We start from the raw sequence: 17,026 nt of genomic DNA, 5'->3' as shown, positions 1-17,026 counted from the left end.
CTCATGCTGTCTCCCCTGGAATACATTCTTCCTTCCCCCAATCCAAATTCCACTCATCAAAGCCTTCCATGACTATGCTTTCTGCTTTGAATTCCATTATATTTAGTTATTTCTACAAAGTAATCACTGCCAAGTGTGAGCATTGCAAAGAGTTACAAAGAATCCCATGAATCTTTATGTATAACTTGCTTAACATGTCTGCAGACTCAATGATCACTTCACACACATATATATTATTTTTCAAATGTGTTGAGTTGTGACTTTATTTAGAAGTGTTATTAAATGTACACCAGCTTTTTGTCATGTATTTTCTTAATCAGTGGATACCTGCATAACTACAGGAGATGAACCGTCAAAAAATTTTATGTAAAAAAATGAGTACTCAGGTTGGGCATGGTGGCTCATGCCTGTAATCCCAGCACTTTGGGAGGCTGAGGTGGGCAGATTGCATGAGTCCAGGAGTTCAAGACCAGCCTGGGCAACATGGTGAAACCCTGTTTCTATAAAAAATACAATAATTAGCCAGGCTTGGTGGCGTATGCCTGTACTCCCAGCTACGTGGAAGGCTGAAACGGTAGGACTGCTTGAGCCCGGGAGGCAGAGGTTGTAGTGAGCCAAGATCACGCCATTGCATTCCAGCCTGGACAACAGAGTGAGACCCCATCTCAAAAAATAAATAAATAAAAATGAATGCTCATATTTCTAGTTAAAGGTGCAGACTAAAGACATAACATTAGTTCCACGCCTTCCTTAAGTCTATTGATGTAAGATTAAAGGACTTCTAAAAAGGCATAAATCCACTATAACAGAGAGTGGGAGAAGACACAGCAACAAAACTTTGAAGCTAAAAAGAAGATAGGTTAGTGATACCTGGGTAATCCAAATCCTAAACCAGCAGTAAAGAAAGTAAAGAAACAACCTGATTTTTATCACAGGACCTCAAAAAAGGAAATGGTGGCAACAAGGACCTCTGGAAATGGAAATGAACAAGGAGCTAAAAATTGCAAGATGGTTCAATGTTTAAGAAACAGATTCCCAGATCCCCTCCCCTATGCTGTAAAGCTAGATGACTGCACCTCCCCCACTCCCGTGGAAGACTCCAGGCTTATTCTCTGGAGACCGTAAAATAGAGCGTCTTTGGATTGGGGACACCAAGCACAGTCTAAGGCAGGAATAATGTACTGAAAACGGGATAAATATGTAAAAATTTACAAACCAAATGTTAAGAACCTCAGCCTTCTTTCCCTACTCAGCTCTCAGAAGCCAGCAGCCAGAAATACCCTCCCGGAATGAAATGAGAAGAGGCAGTTTTCTCCTGAGCAATGTTTTTCAAACTTTTTGACCAAAAGCCACAGTAAGGAATACATTTGATTTCATAACTAAAACCCACAAATAAATATAAATACATAACAGAAACAAAATTTCAGGAAAAAAACCACTCATCACTACTATGGGCAAGGCATTTTGATATCTACTGCTCTGTGTCACTTAAAAAAGAAATGTGGGCCAGGAGTGGTGGCTCATGCCTATAATCACAACACTTTGGGAGGCTGAGGCAGGAAGATCACTTGAGCCCAGGAGTTTGAGACCAGCCTGGGCAACATGGCAAAACTTTACCTCCACAAAAAATAAAAAAAATTAACTGGGTGTGGTGGCATGTGCCTGTAGCTGGGGGCTGAGGTGGGAGGATCACTTGAGCCTGGGAGGTTGAGGCTGCAGTGAGCTGTGATTGTACCACTGCACTCCAGTCTAGGTGACAGAGTGACATTCTGTCTCAAAAGAAATGCTCCTCATGACCACTAAATTTATTTTATTATCTCCTAATAGGTCTAGACCTGCAGTTTGAAAAACATAGCTCTAAACAATCTGACCAGTTCAAAAGGAAAAAAAAAATATTTAGGACAGGGTCTCACTCTGTTGCCCAGGATGGAGTGCAGTGGCACAATCACGTCTCATGGAGCCCCAACCTCCCAGGCTCACGAGATCTTCCCACCTAAGCCTGCAAAATAGCTAAGACTACAGGTGTACACTACTACACTCAACTAATTTTTTAAATTTTTTGTGAAGACAAAGGCTCACTATGTTGCTCAGGCTGGTCTTGAACTTCTAGACTCAAGCAGTCCTCCTGCCTCAGCGTCCCAAAGTGCTAGGATTACAGGTGTGAGCCTTGCCCAGCCTAATTTTTTAAATTTTTTCTAGACACGGGCTATGTTGCCCAGGCTAGTCTTGAACTCCTAGGCTCAAGTGATTCTCCTCCCTCAGCCTCCCAAAGTGCTGAGATTATAGGGATGAGCAACAATGTCCACAAGGAAAAAATTTTTCAAGAAAAATTAGAAAATTGTTGAAGAAAAACAAGATATTTCATCCATAAAACAAGAATGGGATGCTAATAAGAAGAAAAGAAACAAAAGAAGTTGAAAATTAAAAATTATTTCTGGCCAAACACGGTGGCTCATGCCTATAATCCCAGCAATTTGGGAGGGTGCGGCGGGCAGATCACCTGAGGTCGGGAGCTCAAGACTAGCCTGACCAACATGGACAAACCCCGTCTCTACTAAAAATGCAAAATTAGCCAGCGTGGTGGCGCATGCCTGTAATCCCAGCTACTCAGGAGGCTGAGGCAGAAGAATCGCTTGAACACGGGAGGCGGAGGTTGCAGTGAGCCGAGATCACGCCATTGCACTCCAGCCTGGGCAACAAGAGCAAAACTCCACCTCAAAATAAATAAATAAATAAATAGTTTCTACAATACTACTGGAAAATGGGTTCTACCAAATTGAGCAAATAAATCAAAAAAGATGACATGGGGCCTAACACAAGAGGGAGTTAAAGGGAATGCCTAGAATGATCTCACAGAAAATGAACTCCGCAGGTACGCAGGAGGCCCAGAGAACAACCAGTCCAGATTGGAGCAGATTAGAAGGCTCCAAGATTTCATTAAGAATCCTTAATAGGGCACTGTGGCTCATACCTGTAATTCCAACACTTTGGGAGGCCTAGGTGGGCGGATCACTTGAGCTCAGGAGCTCGAGACCAGCCTGTGCAACATAGCGAAACCCCGTCTCTACAAAAAATACAAAAACTTAGGCCGGGCGCGGTGGCTCACATCTGTAATCCCAGCACTCTGGGAGGCAGAGGCAGGTGGATCACAAGGTCAGGAGTTCGAGACCAGCCTGACCAATATGGTGAAACACCATCTCTACTAAAAATACAAAAATTAGGTGTGGTGGCACGCGCCTGTAATCCCAGCTATTCAGGAGGCTGAGGCAGGAGAATTGCTTGAACCTGGGAGGCAGAGGTTGCAGTGGGCTGAGATAGCGCCACTGCACTCCAGCCCGGGTGAGAGAGTGAGACTCCGTCTCAAAAAAAAAAAAAACAAGCCGCGCATGGTTGTGCATAGCTGTAGTCCCGGCACTTTGGGGGCTGAGGTGGGAGGATCACTTGAGCCTGGTAGGTTGAGGCTGCAGTGACCTGAGATGCGCCACTGCATTCTAGCCTGGGTGACAGAGCAAGACTCTGTCTCAAAAAAAAAAAAAAAAAAAAAGGAATCCTTAATAGGACACTTAATTTGCCTGAATGTTTTGAGAGGATACATGTAACCTGGAGAGACTTTGGAATGCATTATTGATCATCCTAAATTAAGCAAATATTTTTAAAAAGAGAATTATTAACTCCAAGAAAAACAATGTTGTGCAGAAACAGAAAAATAATTATAAAACGCAAAATGGCTCAGCTGCGAAAAGCATTTACAGTTATACTAATGTAACTATTGACTAATGATCTTACAAAATTATGATATTCATGATATATATGGAGAGGGTCACCCTATCCCCACCTCAGAAGACAATTGTGTGTGGTGGGGAGTAGGGGTGTGGGGTTAGGGCAGAAATCTTCATCTTTCATAATGAAAAGTCCATGGATAATGCCTAATTAAAAAAAACCATACATCTGTGTTATAGAGATATGGAGGTACAGTCCTAGAACATTACCAGCTGAAACAATTTAAAGTGTTGCCTCTGAAAAGCTGAACCTAGATGATGCAGGCCTCAAGAATTGCTATTTTTGTTACAAGGTTTATAGAACACAGACTGGAGAAAGGTTTCCAGCTCTTGACCTGGAAACAGCCACTTTTTTTTTTCCTGCTCCTAAGAAAGGACAGGAAGCAACCTTTAAGAAGACACAATTTGACAGTAACACAACAAAAACATTAAAGGGTAATAGTTAAACTCCTGTCGAAACCTTCATGCTGTGTCACATAGCAAAGAGAGAAACCAAAGCTGCTGCAATTACTTAGAGGAGGAGAAACGACACAAGTACCCTGTGCAAAAGGAAGCAGAGGATACTGTCAATCAAATGTTCAGGTTGAGTCTATTGTTACCTCTGAAAATTGAGTTAGAAAAGCTTTATAAGACTTCGGAGTCGGAGTCGGAATATGTACTCATTTGCAAACAAAAGTAAATACTGGAAGAGAAGCCACGCCCCTCAGTGGATCTTGACTCTCAGTCCCAAACCAAACCCACATGTAAACTGCTATGGTTGGACGGGCGTGGTGGCTCACGCGTGTAATCCCAGCACTTTGGTAGGCTGAGGCAGGCAGATCACAAGTTCAGGAGTTTGAGACTAGCCCGGCCAATATAGTGAAACCCCATCTCTACTAGAAATGCAAAAAATTAGCCAGGCATGGTGGCAGGCACTTGTAATCCCAGCTACGGAGGCTGAGGCAGAAGAATCGCTTGAACCCGGGAGGCAGAGGTTGTAGTGAGCCGAGATTGTGTCATTGCACACCAGCCCAGGCAACAGTGTGAGACTCTGTCTCAAAACAAACAAACAAACAAACAAAACTGCTATGGTCGTGGGCAAGATAATCCAGTAGACTCCCTCAAGTTTAGATTCATACAGGCAATAAGACATTAGGGGAAGGGAACTGGCATGTTCTGAGGCTAGAATGACGTGCATATAAAATGGCCAGTGGACCACAGGGTAATTTGGAGACATGGGGAGAGGTTGACAGTAACGTGAATTGAGGAACTCACAATGACAGAGGAAGGCAGACAGGTTACACTGCCTCAAAGCCAAAGATCTTCATTCCATCTGACCCCACCACCCATGCTCATGCGTGCAGTGCAGTACTCCTCTGCAGTCCAAAGAACTATAGGAAACCTGTCATGCACGGTAAATACCTTCCTGCATTTGATATGGAGTCTGGGATGTTCCTGAGACCCCTCCCCAAGGGGTGATTTGAAAATACACACTCAGAAAGTAAAGAATAGAAACCAGAGTTTAAAGGCCAAAGACATAGAGGGAAGGGTTTAAGTGTGAAATGACTCCCTAGTCCACAGCTTACTTCCAAGGGGAGTGGTCCTCAGCAGTAATCTCTGCATAAAGTTGCAATGCTTTGTGCCCTGATCTCTGAGTGAATGTAGTCCTCATACTCTGCCCGTAATTAGTTTAATGAGAATCAGGGCTCCAGCCAAGGGTAAACACCATGGGCCAAGCATGAGAAATGCTGACTGTCTCTGAGGAGGCTCAGTACAAAACCCTGTTGCTGCAACAGTCAGTTTTCCAATCCCAGTGACAGAAACCCAGCTCAAAGGAGTATAAGCAACATAGGAAATGTATTAGCTCCTGAGAAGAGATGGATCCAGAGGCTCAAAGATTGTCTTTAAGGTTGCCTTTAGCTTTCCATCTCTCTGCGATTTCTCTTTGTACATTGGCTTCATTTTCTCCAGATGATGAAAGTGTCCTCTGTGCCCCTGTACCACTGGAGAAGATGGCTGCAAGCAGTTCCAAGCCATCCTTAGAGCATGTTATCCAAGAGGAGGGCAGAACTGCTCTCCTGTGGCTGCCACATCAATGCCTGAAGCAGGCTGTGTTTGGCTGTGCTTGAGTCATATGCCCAGCTCTGTGCCAATCACTGTGACAAGGGCTAGAGAGGTACTCCTATTGGCTAGACTAAGGACAGGGCACCTTCCCTGCATTGGGGGAGGTGAGGTCAGCCCCACCTGAACCACAGAATGGGTTCCAGGAAGGAAAGTGTGGTTTTATTTCCAAGAGAAGTGGGAGGTAAGCTGGGCAGGCAAAAACAACAAATGTCCTTTGCTTCTGGCAGACAGCAGGGCTCCGTTTTGGAGAAGGGTAAATTGACACAGCTAGATCCTCTGCTGGGATAAATTCTAGACATTCAGAAAGAGGGTAAATCTATTGGCCTTAAGTTGAAATCCAGATTCCATGAAAAGCACTGAACCCTCTCCTCACCCCCACCACCTTGGAAGCACTGGGACACAGCAATGTTGAGAGGATGGGATTCTGTGCCACTGAGAGATGGCTTGCAGGTAACATGGGCATGTCTCTTCCTTACATCCGTAAAGAGGCAAAATAAAAAATAACATAGCAGCACCAAATAACCTATCTTCCTGACCAGGGCCCTCCTCCATTCTGCTGGCACAAGTGCATTCCCAGCTCCTGAACCCACGGACTCTCTCTCCTCCTTGTTGGTTGAGCAATGTCTGTATTTACTAAACAGGCCCAGTGAAGCAGTACATTCCTTCCAGACCCAGCACAGCCTCAGGCACAAAAGAGGTCCTTGATAAATGTTTGTTGAGGTCTTTTCCCAGCAGATGAAAGTAAATAGTTTGGGAAGAATTTGGAAGAAAAGTGACCTGGCCTCCCTGTTGGTAGTTTTTCCTTTAGCTGGTGAAAGCTCCTTAAAGGGCCTGGATGGGCTGTTCCAGAAGACACTTACAAATGTAATCAGAGACAAATGCCCACAGCCCATGCACACCTGTTTCCCCCTGTTAATACTTAACAGTTAGTAGCTGTTAAGTATTTGATTACTCCTTTCCTACAAAAAAGCATTTCAAACCCAAAGGGAATATGGCTCATTTATTTGCTGAGTGGGACTGGAGGCCCATAGCCGCAGAAGATCCTGGCCCCACAGCAGCAGAGAGCAAGCTCAGAGTGCTGTCAGGTCTCTCCTGCTGCCTCTCGCCATGATGATGTAGTGGAAAAATGGTCAACAAAGCTATTTCCTACTGTGTGCTAAATGCCCATCATGGGAAGTCCCAGGTAAGTCCAGAAAAATATTTATATTGTGTTGTTATGGCTGAATTGTGTCTCCAAATTCATATATTGAAGTCCTAAACCCCAGTACCTCAGAATGTGACTGAACAGGCATACCTTGGGAATATTGTTGGTTGAGTTTCAGCCACTGAAATAAAACAAATATCACAATAAAGCCAGTCACACACATTTTTTTTTGGTTTTGCAGTGCATATAAAGGTTATGTTTATACTATGCTGTAGTTTACTATGTGTGCAACAGCATTATGTCTAGAAAAAAATGAACATACCTTAATTAAAAGATGCTTTATTACTAAAAAGTGCTAATGATCATCTGAGCTGTCAGGGAGTTGTAATTTTTTTGCTTGTGGAGGATCTTGCCATAATATTGATGACTGCTGACTGATCACAGTCGTAGTTGCTGAAAGCTGGGGTGGCTGTAGCAATTTCTTAAAATAAGACATGAAGTTTGTCTCGTTGATTGACTCTTCCTTTCACGAAAGTTTTCTCTGTAGCATGAGATACTGTTTGATACTATTTTATTTTATTTTATTTTATTTTATTTTTTGGAGATGGAATCTCACTCTGTCACCCAGGTTGGAGTGCAATGGCACGATCTCAGCTCACTGCAACCTCCACTTCCCAGGTTCAGGTGATTCTCCTTCCTCAGCCACCGGAGTAGCTGGGACTACAGGCACATGCCAGCACACCCGGCTAGTTTTTGTATTTTTAGTAGAGACAGGGTTTTGCTATGTTGGCCAGGCTGGTCTTGATCTCCTGACCTTGTGATCTGCCCAGCTCGGCCTCCCAAAGTGCTTGGATTACAGGCATGAGCCACCATGCCCAGCTTTGATACCATTTTAACCAGAGTGTCTTTCAAAATTGGTCTCAATTGAAAGAAATTGAAGAAGACACCAAAAAATGGAAAAATATTCCACGTTCATGGATTGGAAGACTAAATCTTGTTAAAATGTCCATACTACCCTGAAAAATCTACAGATTCAATGCAATTCCTACCAAAATACCAATGGCATTCTTTACAGAAATAGAAGAAACAATCCTAAATATATTGAACCACAAAATACCCAGAATAGCCAAAGCTATCCTAAGCAAAAAGAATAAAACTGAAGGAATCACATTACCTGACTTCAAATTATACTACAGAGCTATAGTAACCAAAACAGCAAGGTACTGGCATAAAAACAGACACATAGACCAATGGAACAGAATAGAGAACCCAGAAACAAATCCACACACCTACAGTGAACTCATTTCTGACAAGATGCCAAGAACATATACTGGGGAAAAGACAGGCTTTTCCATAAATGATGCTGCAAAAACTAGATATCCATATGCAGAGGAATGAAACTAGACCCCTATCTCTCACCATATCCACAAATCAAATCAAAATGGATTAAAGATTTAAATTTAAGACCTCAAACTATGAAACTACTATAGGAAAACATTGGGGAAAATCTCCAGGGCATTGGTCTGAGCAAAAATTCCTTGAGCAATATCCCACAAACACAGGCAACCAAAGCAAAAATGGACAAGTAGGATCACATCAAGTTAAAAAGCTTCTACAGAGAAAATACAGTCAGCAAAGTGAAGAGACAACCCACAGAATGGGAGAAAATATTTGCAAACTACCCATCCCACAAGGGATTAATAACCAGAATACATAAGGAGCTCAAACAACTCTATAGGGAAAAAAAAATTAATAATCCAATAAAAAATGAGCAAAAGATCTCAATAGACATTTCTCAAAAGAAGACATACAAATGGCAAACAGGTATATGAAAAGGTGCTCAGCATCACTGAGTATCAGAGAAATGCAAATCAAAACTACAATGAGATATACTCTCACCCCAGTTAAAATGGTTTACATCCAAAAGAAGGCAATAACAAATGCTGGCAAGGACATGGAGAAAAGGGAACACCATATGCTGTTGGTGGGAATGTAAGTTAGTACAACCACCATGGAGAACAGTTTGGAGTTCCTGAAAAAACTAAAAATTTAGCTGTCGTATGATCCAACAATCCTACTGAAAGTAAACCCAAAAGAAAGGAAATCAGTACATCGAAGAGATATCTGCACTCCTATGTTTGTTGCAGCACTGTTTATGATAGCTAAGATTTAGAAGCAACCTAAGTGTCCATCAACAGATGAATGAATAAAGAAAATGTGGGGCTAGGCACAGTGGCTCACGCCTGTAATCCCAGCACTTTGGGAGGCCGAGGCAGGTGGATCACGAGGTCAGGAGTTCAAGAACAGCCTGGGCAAGATAGTGAAATCCCGTCAGTACTAAAAATACAAAAAAATTAGCCAGGCATGGTGACAGATGCCTGTAATTCCAGCTACTTGGAAGGCTGAGGCAGAGAATTACTTGAACCCGGGAGGCAGAGGTTTCAGTGAGCTGAGATCGCGCCACTGCACCCCAGGCTGGGCGACAGAGAAAGACTCTGTCTCAAAAAAATAAATAAATAATAAATGTGGTAACATACACATATAGAGTACTATTCAGCCATAAAAGAAAAGAGTGAGATCCAGTCGTTTGCAATAATATGGATAGAACTGGAGATTATTATGTTAAGTGAAACCAGCCAGGCACAGAAAGACTAACATTGTATGTTCTCACTTATTTGTGGGGTCTAAAAATCAAAACAATTGAACTCATGGACACAGAGAGTAGAAGGATGGTTACTAGCTGGGAAGGGTATTAGGAAACATGAGGGGAGGTGTGGATGGTTGATAAGCATTTAATGTAAAAAAACAGAATGAGTAAGACCTACTATTTTATAGCACCATAGGATGAGTATAGTCAATAATAACTTAATTGTACATTTTTATTTTTATTTTTTATTTTTTTGAGACAGAGTTTCACTCTTGTTGCCCAGGCTGGAGTGCAATGGTGCAATCTTGGCTCACTGCAACCTCCACCTCCCGGGTTCAAGTGATTCTCCTGCCTCAGCCTCCCAAGTAGCTGGGATTACAGGCATGCACCACCATGCCCAGCTAATTTTGTATTTTTAGTAAAGACGGGGTTTCTCCATGTTGGTCAGGCTGGTCTTGAACCCCGACCTCAGGTGATCCGCCCGCCTCAGACTCCCAAAGTGCTGGGATTACAGGCGTGAACCACTGTGCCTGGCCGAATAGTACATTTTTAAATAATGTAAAGAGTGTAATTGGATTGTTTTTATAACTCAAAGGATAAATTCTTGAGGGGATGTGTTAGGAATAAGGCTCAAAATCCTAAGGAAATTGAACACTCAAACAAAGGATTCTTAGCAAAGCAATTTTACTTCTGTGCAGAGGGATGCCTCTTTGGCCAGTCACCATGAGAGCACACCTGAACAAAGGAGCATGAAAGCCTTTATTCCTGACTCAAGTCCTGCCCCTGTACCCTTTCCTCATTGGCCGGGGTCAGGTGGTACAATCTAAACTAATCCGGTTGGCTAAACATATGATTTTTTTAGATAGGGTGGGCACATAAAATAAAGTGGAGAGGAAGGGGAAAGGGTGTCTGTAATGAGCTAGAAAGTTAGTCCTCTTTCCAAATAAGGAAAGGAATGTGAGCTGGTACTCATAACGCTTGGTACTGTGGCGTGCCTGCGCACCTAACAAAGGCAAAACGGAAAAAAAGGAGAAAAAAGGAGAAAAAAAGGGGGTGGGTAACTATGAATTAAAGAATAAAAGATTGATCAGATTATTTGAAGAGAAACCTCATCATATCCCACAGATGGAAAAAAAAATTGGACACAATCCTCTCAAACCCTGTCACTGCTTTAGGCTTCTGTAATATTCTAAAACCTTTGTGGTCATTTTAACAATGGTCTCAGCATCTTCACCAGGAGTGGATTTCATCTAAAAAAAAAAAACAAAGAACAAAACAAACAAACAAAAAAACACTTTCTTGGCTCATCCATGATAAGCAATTCCTTATCCATTCAAGTTTTATCATAAAATTGCAGCAATTCAAAATGTCAACCTGGAGGAAAAAACTGAGGCAAAATTAGTGTAAGTAGAGAGTTTATTTGGGTCAAGTTTGAGGATTGCAACATAGGAGCATAGAATCAAATTGCCCTGAACATATGCTCTAATTAGCAGCAGGTATAAGTGGGTTTTTACAGGAAAAAAGAAGAGCAAGTTCTGAAGGTGTTTACCAAGAATTTACATTAAAATAACATAAGCTATTCATTGGCTATACATTGTCCTTTGTAACACAGATTCCAGGAACAAGAAGATCATGGGTGAGGCAGCTGCTCAGAAACAAATGTCTTTCAACAATTACCCCCAGGCATGGGTAGGTGTAAGTCTTTCTGGTCTGAGCTGTTTTTCTTTTCTCAAGTTACATCTTCAGGTTCCACTTCTAATTCTAGTTTTCTTGCTATTTCTACCATATCTGCAATTACTTCCTCCACTGAAGTCTTAAGCTCCTCGTCAACCATGAGGGTTGGAATCAACTTCTTCCAAACTCCTGCTAATGTTGATATTTTGACCTCCTCCCATGAATCACAGATGTTCTTAGTGACATCTAGAATGGTGAATCCTTTTCAGAAGATTTTCAATTTTACTTTGCCCAGGTCCATCAGAGGAATCACTATCTGTGGCAGCTATAGCCTTACAAAATGTATTTCTTAAATTACAAGACTTGAAAGTCAAAATTACTCCTTGATCAATGGGCTGCAGAATGGATGTTGTGTTAGCAGACATAAACACATTAATCTCCTTGTACATCTCTATCAGAGATCTTGGGTGACAAAATACATTGTCAATGAACAGTAATATTTGGAAAGAAATCTTTTTTTCTGAGCAGCAGGTCGCAACAGTGGGCTTAAAATACAATTGACCCTTGAACAACACAGGTTTGAACTATGCAGGTCCACTTATCCATGGATTTCTGCTCAAGGAGAGGGAGAGATTGGGGAACCGCCAATCAGTGGAGCAATCAGAACACACAAATTCATCAATTAAGTTTGCTGTTTTATATAGGTACAGTCCATGGCACCCCAAAACAATCATAATAGTAACATCAAGTATCACTTATCACAGATTATCATAACAGAAAAAATAATGAACAAGTCTGAAATATTATGAGAATTACCAAAATGTGACACAAAGCCATGAAGTGAGCACACGTATTTGGAAAAATGATGCCAATAGACTTGCTCAATGCTGGGTTGCCACAAACCCTCAATTTGTGAAAAAAGCAGTTTCTGTGAAGCATAATAAAGCCAAGTACAATAAAACAGATAAAATACGTCTGTATTTGGAGATAGGGTCTTCTAAGAGGTAATGAAGTTAAAATGAGGTCATTTCGGTGGGCCCTAATTCCATATGAGTGGTGTCCTTATAGGAAGAGGAGACTAGGACACGGACACATATCGAGAAAGATCATGGAAAGACACAGAGAGAAGGCAGCCGTCTGTAAGCCAAGGAGAGAGGCCTCACAAGAAACCAACCCTGCTGACACCTTAATCTCAGGCTTCTGGACTCACGAATTGTGAAAAAAAAAATTTCTGTTGTTTAAACCACACAGTCTGTGGAATTTTATTATGGCAACCCTAAAAACTAATACATGTGCTTTACAATTTACAAAGCTTTTTCTCATAAACTCATTTAAATGTCAAAACAATCCAGTTGCACAGAGTATTATCGCCATTTTACTGAGGAAACAGACTCAGAAACTAATAGCCTTAACGTCCCAGTGTTCATGCGTGGCAGATTTTGGCTTGGATCCAGACTTTCTGACTCCAGATCCCAGGTTCTTTGAAATGAACTCTGTTTCCTTTTTGCAAAGTGCTCAGCACCATCGTTTTCATGTTTTTCTGTCCATCAGCCATTTACAGGCAGGCTACAATCTGTTCCCTTAGTCTGGAGAGTGGCTAAGTGATGTGCTTAGGCTTACACAATGAGTTGGTGGCAGGAATGGTATTAAAGTGGCTCCTGAAATTCTGGGTCATTTTAAAGTGATGATTTCTTAATTTTCGTGTTCACTCAGCCAAATTCAAAGAGTCAAGGATTTTTGAGTAGCTTTGTTCCTGGTGCAGAACAGCCCCACCTCTAATGTCTACTTCAGGTGAGCCTGCCGCAGGTGATCCAGGAATTCAAACGCTGAGCACCTGAAGAATCTAAGTTATTTACAGGCCTCACTGCAGGGTTTGGCCCTTAAGGAGCTGTTTTGGGCCCTTAAGGAGCTGCTTTTGGCCCTTAAGGAGCTGCTTTTAACTGTCACCACCTACTGGGAGGATAATTGACCAGGGAACTGAGTTCATCTGTGGTTTGCTTTCAACTTAAAATAGTCACATCTTTTCCTGAGAATATTGATTGAAAAGTTGATATCAAAATAAGCAAAGGAGCTACACTAGCAAATTTCAGTGAATGAGGCTTTTTCCTCTTTGGGGGAAGGTGAAAGTGCATGATAGGTTAGTGAGCAAGATTTTAAAATGATTTTCTTACTTAGTGCACAAACAGCAGGAAAAATACCAGAATACATGAAAGGGGAAATTGTACCCACCATCCTCCCACCCCATTTTTTCTCTTTTTTGGTGTGTTTTTATTTATCCAGATGTACATATAGTTTTTACCACTGCACTCATGGCAGAGATGAGATTTTATATTTTCACTGAACATCATAATATAACCATATTTCCTAGTCACCACATAATCTTCATGATTTATATATATATAATATATCTCCTCATGATTATATATATCCTTATGATTTTATATATATATATACATATTTTTTTTTTTGAGACATGTGTGCCTTTATTAGCTGAGCCACTGCTTGAGGGGGATGAAGCAGGAGGAGTGGGTGGCCCTGAAGCCGGCTGTGCTTCACGGGCTTGTAGGTGATGGAGAACTCGCCCAGGCAGTGGCTGATCATCTCCGGCTTGACCTCCACCTGGTTGAAGGTCTTGCCGTTGTAGACGTCCACCATGCTGCCCACCATCTCGGGCAGGATGATCATGTCCCGCAGGTGAGTCTTCACCACTTCCGGCTTCTCCATGGGCGGCACCGCCTTCTTGGCCTTGCGCAGGCGCTTCAGCAGAGAGCGCTGCTTCCGCCGCAGGCCCCAGTTCAGCCGCCACCGCTGGCGCGCGCTGTACGGCTATACCAGCTGCTCGTAGGACATGTCCAGCAGCTGCTCGAGGTCCACGCCGCAGTAGGTGAACTTGCGGAAGGTCCGCTTCTTTTTCTGCTCTACCTCTGCCATCTTGCCAGATCCTCAGAAAAATGATTTATATTTTTTAATGGCCACATAATATTACTTGAAATGATGCAACCATCGTTTGTGCAACCAATCCCTTTTCCTTAGTCATTTAGGTTGTTTCCAATTTTTCGCTTCAGGTGATACATCCTCTTCGCAGACAGCAGAAAAACAGCAGATTTGTGATTTAATTGGGAGTTTTCTGGGATCGAACAGTGGCTTCGTTTACAGGTGGGTTGCCGAGCGGCCATGGTAACTGATGGAGCAGTCACTATGGCAGTCAGTAGGGCTGAGTGGGAAGGGTGCCCTGGGAGCCTGGAAGCGTGGGAACCAGCAGGGCCGCAGTCGTCCATTTCCCACCCAGTCTTTCCTGTCTCTCGGGGACCGCTGGCAGTTGCTCAGCTGATGCTGAATTGGGAAGCAGCCTGTGAACATGAAGGGTATATGGCACAGGATCCCAATTTGGCTTCTGCAAGAAGTAGAACCAACAATGAGCTACCTGGGGAGGCCCTGTGCCTCCGACTCTTGCTACTCCTTGGAGCCTCGGGTCTCCGAGAATAAACACCCAGTATACTCTAGGGACCTAACCGCTAATCCCAGGAGCCCGAGCTAAAGAGAAATAGTGTGTTTTGCTTGTTTCATCAAGCTGAAGTCTGGCTCACCTGATCCTGGCTTATTTTCTGCTTCTCTGCAACTTCTGCCTGAGGGGACAGGCAGTCCCAGCGTATACACAGCCTGAGCACAGCCCTCCAGGTCCTGCTGGGGCCAGAAATTCCTTCTTGCTTTAGCACTTCTCATCCTGGTGCTTATTGCCTGAGCCCTTTGGGAAAGGCACCCTGTAGGTGAGAATTGCTGACAGTTTGGGGGAGTGAAAACGTGCAGGAAGGCAGAGGATGTTCCCGTTGCGTTTAAGATCAGCTGTATTTGGAGAGAATTCAAAATGCAAGCGTACTTATACAGTCATTGGAGGTCAAGTTAATTTATTGCCTCCTGGTTACAGCATCAGTCCCGCCCCTTAGAACGAGCTGAATTTTGGAGTCTGGTGGCCAGGCAGAATCCTATGGAACCTTCTCCAGCATCTTCTTCATGGTCGATCTCAAGGTCACTCAGGGCTTGTCTTGACTAGTAATAATAGAAGAAGCCAGCACTTTTAGAGTCTCTCTTGCTTAGTACCCTATGAAATGCTTTACATACAATATCTCAATCCTCACAAGAACCCTATAAAGAAAGGATTATTGCTGCCTCCATTCTATCAATGAAAAAACTAAGATTCAGAAAGGTCAAGTAACAAACCCCAAGTCACAGAGCTGGTAAGTGGCACGAAAAAAAAACTCAGATTCGGGCAGGCTTGCATGTACACTCTCCCTGTGAGGGATACTGCCTCCTGCTAGCCTAGCCACAACCAAAAGAAAGTAATAATAGCTCAACCCTTCATCAGTGCCAGGCACTTTGCTAAGGTGTTTGCTTGCGTTCTTCTAACTCTTGAATGAGGAAACTGAGAATCAGAGAGATTAATTCATTTCCCCGAAGTCACACAGCTAGTATGACAGAAACTATTTTCCTCTAAAATCTAATTTCTCCTTATTGTACAGTAGTAGACCCTCATTTTTAGCTGAGCATGTGGCCTTCTAGAGTTATGACTACATTCTCCAGACTCTGTTGAAGCTAGGTGTCCGTGTGACTAAATTGTGGGCAATAGGATATAAGCAAAAGCGATATGTGCAACTTCCTGGAACTCTCAGCCTTCTCTCCGCTGCTGAAATGCAGACGTGACAGCTTGAGCCAGAGGGTGCCAGCCAGCGCCATGATGTGACCAAGGCCATCAACAGCAGAGCCGCAAGGGAGCAGGAGCCTTGGTCCCTGAGGACATGCTGGAGCTAACTTGGGAATCCTGAGGTGGCCACCTCCAAAATTTTACATGAAAGAGAAAAGTAAACATCTAACTTGCTTAAGCTGCTATTGTTTTGGGGTTTGTCATTTACAGCCAAACCTAATCCTCATTAAAATAGTGGTGGAACTGGAATTTGAACCAGTTTACTCCCAAGACCAAACTTAACCTCTTTGACATATTATTTCTACTGTAAAACTCTACGCCCACACCAGTTCATCTTTAAAAAAAAAAAAAATTATTTTCTCACATTTCTGGAGGTTAGATCCAATATCAGTGCGCCACCAGGGTTGGTTTCTGATGAGGTCTCTCTTTCCTCATGGTGGGTGGCTGCCTTCTGGCTGTGTCTTCATATGGCCTCTTGGCTATGCTTGTGTGGAGAGGTTCCCTGGTGTCTCGTCCTCTTCTCATGAGGACAACAGTCCTGTGGGATAAGGCCTTGCCCTTATGACCTCACTTAACCCTATTACTTTCTTATAGACCTTATGTTTACCGATTTATTATAAAGGATACAGATGAAGAGACACATAGAGCGTGGTTTGGGGGTAGGAGTGTGGAGCTTCTGTGTCCTCTCTGGATGCACCACCCTCCATGTGTTCAGCTATCTGGAAGCTCCTGGTTCATCTTATTACCAGTGTCTTCCATTCCCTTCCTTTGAGGAGTCAGTCAATATGTACCAAGTGCTAGGCTCTGTGCTAGGGAATAAACCAAAAATATAAATATGAATGAGCCTTGGTTAGTGCCCTCGAGGAGCTGGCAGTCCATCTTGGAAGACAGATGGCTAAGCTAATAAATGAAAGACAATGCAGTGAGTCATGTAATAAAGACATGGGCCCAATGTTTTGGGAGCCCAGAGGAGTGGCTCA

At 42.9% G+C, this 17,026-nt stretch overlaps 1 long non-coding RNA gene and 1 pseudogene across 2 annotated transcripts; one reads left to right on the top strand and one right to left on the bottom strand.

Annotated features, from left to right (window-relative positions):
• Window positions 1-6,821: 6,821 nt before the first annotated feature.
• On the top strand, window positions 6,822-16,323 carry LOC134810579 (uncharacterized). Of its 2 annotated transcripts, XR_010159019.1 has the most exons (4): window positions 6,822-7,065; window positions 11,286-11,362; window positions 14,413-14,503; window positions 16,040-16,323. It is a non-coding gene; the product is annotated as an uncharacterized LOC134810579 (long non-coding RNA). The 2 variants fall into 2 exon arrangements; XR_010159020.1 differs by lacking the exon at window positions 11,286-11,362.
• Window positions 13,834-14,293, bottom strand: LOC743504 (small ribosomal subunit protein uS19-like; annotated as a pseudogene).
• Window positions 16,324-17,026: the final 703 nt, after the last annotated feature.

Source organism: Pan troglodytes, chromosome 1 (genome assembly GCF_028858775.2).
Source record: "Pan troglodytes isolate AG18354 chromosome 1, NHGRI_mPanTro3-v2.0_pri, whole genome shotgun sequence".
Taxonomy (NCBI): domain Eukaryota; kingdom Metazoa; phylum Chordata; class Mammalia; order Primates; family Hominidae; genus Pan; species Pan troglodytes.
Note: the sequence above shows the minus strand (reverse complement) of the source record. Positions and strands in the feature narration are given on the sequence as shown.